At 42.0% G+C, this 5,733-nt stretch overlaps 1 non-coding gene across 1 annotated transcript; it reads left to right on the top strand.

Annotated features, from left to right (window-relative positions):
* The first annotated feature begins 657 nt into the window (after positions 1-657).
* LOC144237192 (U2 spliceosomal RNA) lies at positions 658-850 on the top strand. Its single transcript, XR_013336780.1, has one exon. It is a non-coding gene; the product is annotated as a U2 spliceosomal RNA (small nuclear RNA).
* Positions 851-5,733: the final 4,883 nt, after the last annotated feature.

Raw genomic sequence — 5,733 nt, 5'->3', positions numbered from 1 at the left:
CATCTCTCTTGCTGGAGATGATGCACATGGCTCCGTTCTCACTAGTGACCACAGGCCTTATTTTAAAGATCAACAAGGACCAGCTAACCACCTCTGCAACTGCCCTGCTTCCTGAGCAGAAGTGATGCTGGAAGGGGAGCTGGTGGATGGGGGTGAATTAGCTGGCCTGTGAAACTTTCCAGCAGTGGTAAGGATGCAAGAGAGGAGACCCGGGTGGTCGGGATTCCCTGGTGGGGCCTTCACCGGTCTTGCTTGTTCTGGCCTCATGCCTGGCACCTGGATAACAACGTGAGATATCTGTGCTGAGATGGTTACATTCTGATCTGAACCTCCCACGGACTGAACGTCTTGTTTCCACTATCAGATTTATAGCATCCTGAGGACACAAGTTACCCTCAGAGGGCAGAGTGTACTGTATGTGGGAAATGTTCTCTTACAATTTGTCAGAAAATGAGACACTGGCCATAACATTGTAATAAGGAGACAGAGAACACTCTTCACCTCTGCCAAAGTTTCTTAATATGTTCCTTAAAGTACATACTCTGATTTTCATTAATTCTCTTTAGGTAGGCAGAAGTTGGAATTCTTTCTCTGCAGACAATGCCTTATTGTGCCCACAGCTTTGGAAAACTTTCACCTTTTCAGTTGTTCCTGTAGATCACTTCTCAGTCTTTTGGCTAAGATCAAGTGTAGTATCTTTTCTGGTCAGTTTAGTCTGTGACGTGTCCTCTATCAATGAGCAATGCATTAAATGCATTTTCAGAGCAGGGAGATGGAATAGGAGAGCTTGCTCTGTCTGCTGCATGCATTGACCTCGTATTCCACTACCTTCAGGAACAATGCACCCCCTCAAGGGAAATACCCAGGTGTCTAAAGTCAGCTTGGGAGCTGGGGAGGAGGGTGTTCATCTGAGACTGTGTCTGCTGGATGCTTCTCCCATGGAGTGTCTGGGCAGGCGGCTTGTACCTGGTTTCCCAGAGGTGTAGACCTGTCCCCGTCAGGGACAGGGGGCTCTGGTTATGTTGACCGACTGTGGTCATTCCTGGAGAAAGATTCCTTAGACTATCTCTGGGCTGTGTGCCTGCAGGAGGCACAGCAAAGGCTGTGTGGGTACAACTAGGGCCAGCCAGAGACGGTCCGGATGGTAACACAGGAATATGTGGAATGCACTGCTGGTCTTCCCACACGCTACCAACTTGCATGCAAGTGTAATTATGCCAACAGTGAAAACAAAATAAATTGTTCATGTGGATTGTGAAAGTGAGAGGATTGTGATGGCAGACCTTGCCAGAAAAGAGGATTTAGTTATTTTCCCTCCTGCCCTTATCCTGCCCTGATCCTGGAAAGGGAATGAGACCCATTACCTGTGTTCAGGAGGTATGTTCTCCAAATTAACGTATTTTCCTAAAATGGCTTTCCCTGGACAATTACGCTGATCTTCATAATGACCAATGGCGAATGCACATTGGCAAAGGAAGGGAAAATCATGGAGATATCAATGCAGAGATGACTACATGTCAGATTTTATGTAGTGTTCATTGAGTTTAAGAAAGCAAGTACTTATCTGTATTAGTGCCTCATCATTTAGAATATCCACTAGCTTAAGGTACCTCATTCTATTTTATTTTTAATTGACTTTGTCTTTCAGGAGAACTATTAGGTGAAGAAAGGAAAGAATGGGAATGGAAGAGGAAAAGGCCTCCTATCATAAGTGTAATAGACGCCCAGAGCCAATATCATATGTTGGTTCAGAGCTTCAAGTTTTGCTTTGAATCTTTCTTCTCCCCATCCTTGGTTATGTGACTTTAGACAGTTCCTTAACAAGTAGTGCCGTTAGAAGATTGAAGAAGGTGGGGGGGATCATTGCACAGAGGTAAGAAGTCAGGGTCTAGAATAGAGTGGTCACTAGCACGTGTGTGTAAGATGAATGAAGTGACAAACGGTATAAGGAATCTAAGTCTGGAGTGAGGACAGTGCTCTGTAGAGGTTAACTGGGGGAAGGTTATGGGATGGTGGTATTGGGGACAACAGGTACTTATACAAGGCCAGGTGACTTGAAAGCAGAACAGGATGGAAGATACTCATATTAAAAATTTAGGGCAAAAAGAGGTCAAATCTTTCTCTGTCTTTGCACAGATGCCCTAGTGTGTGAGTTATAAGTATGTACCAGTTCTTTCCCACACCTCCTCCTCATTCATACCTGCACTCCAATCAACCAATACTTGCCCTAGGGGTATATATATACCTAGGGGCAGCAGGGAAGCCCATTTTTAAAAATACATATTATTTGTATTTTTATTATAAATATAAGTTTTAAGATAAAAATTTGGAATATTTTTAATAAAAGAGAATCAAGTTTCAACCGTATTGGATGTTTTGTACAGTTATATCATCACTATTTTGTAAATGGTCATCAAGAGATGAAGCTTGAGTTGTGTGTGAGTTTTCCAGGTGTATTTTAATGTTGTTATCCCACAGATTATGGTGAAAGGAGCAGGAAAAGAAGCAATCACCAGGGGGAGAAGAGAGGAAGAAAAGATGCCTTTTATCCCCCAGATACCTGGCATTTACTGAACACAACAAGAAAAATATTACCATTCCCTTAAAATGAAGGCTAGAAGGGATACCAAGAGTTTTACTTTAGAAGCAGATTCATTTTTAAAATACAAAATAATGAGATTACTTGCCAGATTATATGGGGTCAGTAGAAAAGTTACCACCATAACCAGGTCTGAAAAGCAATCCAAGGATTTGGAGTGAGAAAGGGGAAAGCAAAGAAGTCATGGTGTTTTGACTTGGGTTAAGGGAAGGGAAAATCCACAATTAAGGTGTGATTCAGTGGGGGGCGCCTGGGTGGCTTAGTCGGTTGAGCATCCGACTTTCGCTTAGGTCATGATCTCGCGGTTCGTGGGTTCGAGCCCCGCGTTGGGCTCTGTGCTGACTGCCAGCTCAGAGCCTGGAGCCTGTTTCAGTCTGTGACTCCCTCTCTCTCTGACCCTCCCCTGCTCATGCTGTCTCTCTCTCTCCTAGAAATAAATAAAAATAAAAATATTAAAAAAAAAAAAAGGTGTGATTCAGGAAACTGAGGCACCAGAAGGCCACCAACTAGAAAGCTGGCTTCTTTGCAGATCAGGAACTTGGCAGGAGCTGATGGTGGTGTAGACATACTATCTGTCTCCCCCAGAGAAAGCCTCTGGCTCTGAGCTTAATTGTTTTGGCCAGAAAGAATCAGGAAGTTTAGGAGCTTATGGCTTTGCTGGGCTGTTGCCACACCTGTGTGGAAGATAAACAACCCAAACCTCTCCACCACTTTTTAGCCTAAGGAAAGATTACCCAGATGGATGGGTATTGTTAAGCCAAAAATGAGAGCAGGAACACATCCACTATCGAAAGACTTAATAGCTTGCTTAGATAGTGGAAGATCCGGAGAAACTAAATCCTAGACCAGAACATCCCCTTGAGACATTTTGGGGGACATTTGTAATTTTTGTTCAATGACAGACTATAAGTAATTCCCTCAGCAGTTACCTGGGAAATAATCTTAAAATACAAAACATACAGTTGTCTTGGATGGAATATCATCTACTACTTGGTTAACCAAAGGTGTGGAACAACATTAGGTAGTTTTGAAAGGAGTATGTCCAAAGTAAAGATAGCGTTTCTAAAGATTTATGGCCCAGGATGGCAGAATGAGCATAGCGTGGGGGACCGAAAATGGGGGGTTAAATCTTAAATCTTTATCTTGCTCCCTTTGTGATCATATACAAGTTGCTTACCCTTTCTGATCTCCAGTTTGTTTCATCTGGGAGTAAGGACAAGCTCTGTGCTGTTTTGTGTCAAGCATTAAACGAGATACCGCATTGAATATCCCAAGCTCAGAATAGATACCTGATAAATTATATAGCTTCTGACACCATTTGTACGAGTTTGGAACATAATCTCAATCCCCAGATGCTCAGATGTTCTGAAATGATTTCTTTTTTTTTTTTCCTGAGGCATAGAATTGGGAGGTGGGGACAAGGAAAAGGTAGTAGGCACTGTGTCCCTGGCTTTAGAGAAGTATCTTAAAATAAAACATTGAGGTCTCGATTTAAAAAAATAAATTTCAGGAGCTTGCTCTGTTTCAGTGTATCCATCTTTAAAATGGGACTATATTACAGTTAGAAACAGTTACCAACAGAGAACAGTATCTTTTCGGTGTCATAAGGTTCTTCTATTTCAGACTCTTCTATATTTATCTCAAGCACCCAAGAACATGAAGGGTTTCAAAATATTCCACTGAAAAGACCAGGTTTTCTTCTGCTATAGAAATGTGGGACAAGGTATATTCAAGTGGTAAATCAGTGACACCCAGTGGCTGCTGCCTTTATATTTACCTTTTTTATTTTCAATTTAACTTTGTAAGGCTCTATCAGAACAAATGAAGACAGTGATGAGAATATGAAAGTCATAGCTACTCTGGAAGAAGAGTTTCCCAGCAGTGACATGGGTTTTCTAGGACGTGGGAACAACCTAACAGCACCACCAAAAATAAAAAAGAGTGATGGAAGGTAGGGAAACAGTTCTGGGAATTTCCTGCCCCATCATTTTGCATTTTATTTAAGAGCACACTCAAGCTTTCCTGTTACTGGTGGATTTTGCAAGAAATGTTCCCGTCGCCAAAGTGGAATGTCAACTGCCCGGATTTGAGCTCCATTCTAGTCTGTTGAACACAGTGGGGGACATTCCCTACAAATTAGACTTCTGAGGTGTCTAAAACTTAACCGGAGGCAAGCCTCCCCCCACTCCAAAGCTCCCCTATGACATAGTAATTGTGGCGGGGTTAAAGATCCCCACACAAGTGAGGTTGAGTAGAGGCAAGCATAATGGCACATAGCTGGGCTCAAATCCCAGCTGGTACAGCCTGTTAATTGGATGCCTTGGGTCACTTACAACTTCATAGAGCCCTTATATTTTTATCTGTACAGTGAGGGTTATGACACCTGACACATAGGTCATCATGGGGTTTTAGTGAAATAATATAACTAAAGTGATGAGCATATAACGGGCACTTGATAAAAAGCAGTCAGCCTTGTTCTTTTTTATCATCCAAGGTTCTCTGTCAGCCTAGGCACAAGACAACTTCTGACCAAAACCCTTCTCTGAAACTGAATGAGTGCTTTGCAGGCACTCCGTGATCTGAGTCTTCTGTCAGGACAGTGTGGGTGGATATGCACTCATTATCTCTCTTTGTCATTAGCAGGTAGGACTGTTTTTCATATAGGACCAGTGCTGCTAAAGTACTATGGGTTTCTTGGATGAAAGTCTCTCTTCTACTGCATTATAAAATTGTTAGCTAACAACTTGCATTGTAAAGATTAGTGTTTTTCCCACATAAAACCTTCGGGAGGTTATCAGAGCACAGGGAAATGGTAAGTAAGGTAATTTGGTAGCATAGCGCATAAAGGATTCATCGAAGGTTCATTAGAACCCTCTAGTTCTTGGTTGCTGCTGCTTTTAATTGCCTCATACGTATTTTCAAAGGATGGGTTATCAAACTATGTAAATAGAAATGTAGTTGTCAGTAAAATTTACAAAAGATGATCTCTTTAAATTATCTTTATATTAAATATGTGAGATGGTTAGGATGCCAGGTCTTGCGGTCGAGTGGACTTGAATTTGAATCTGAGTTATTCCACCTCCTGGTTTACTTAGATTCTCTAGGTTTCAGTTTCATCATCTATAGAACAAGGA

Source organism: Crocuta crocuta, unplaced genomic scaffold (assembly GCF_008692635.1).
Source record: "Crocuta crocuta isolate KB4526 unplaced genomic scaffold, BGI_CrCroc_1.0 scaffold345, whole genome shotgun sequence".
Lineage (NCBI taxonomy): Eukaryota > Metazoa > Chordata > Mammalia > Carnivora > Hyaenidae > Crocuta > Crocuta crocuta.
The sequence above is the reverse complement of the archived record's forward strand: the minus strand, read 5'-3'. Positions and strand labels throughout refer to the sequence as shown.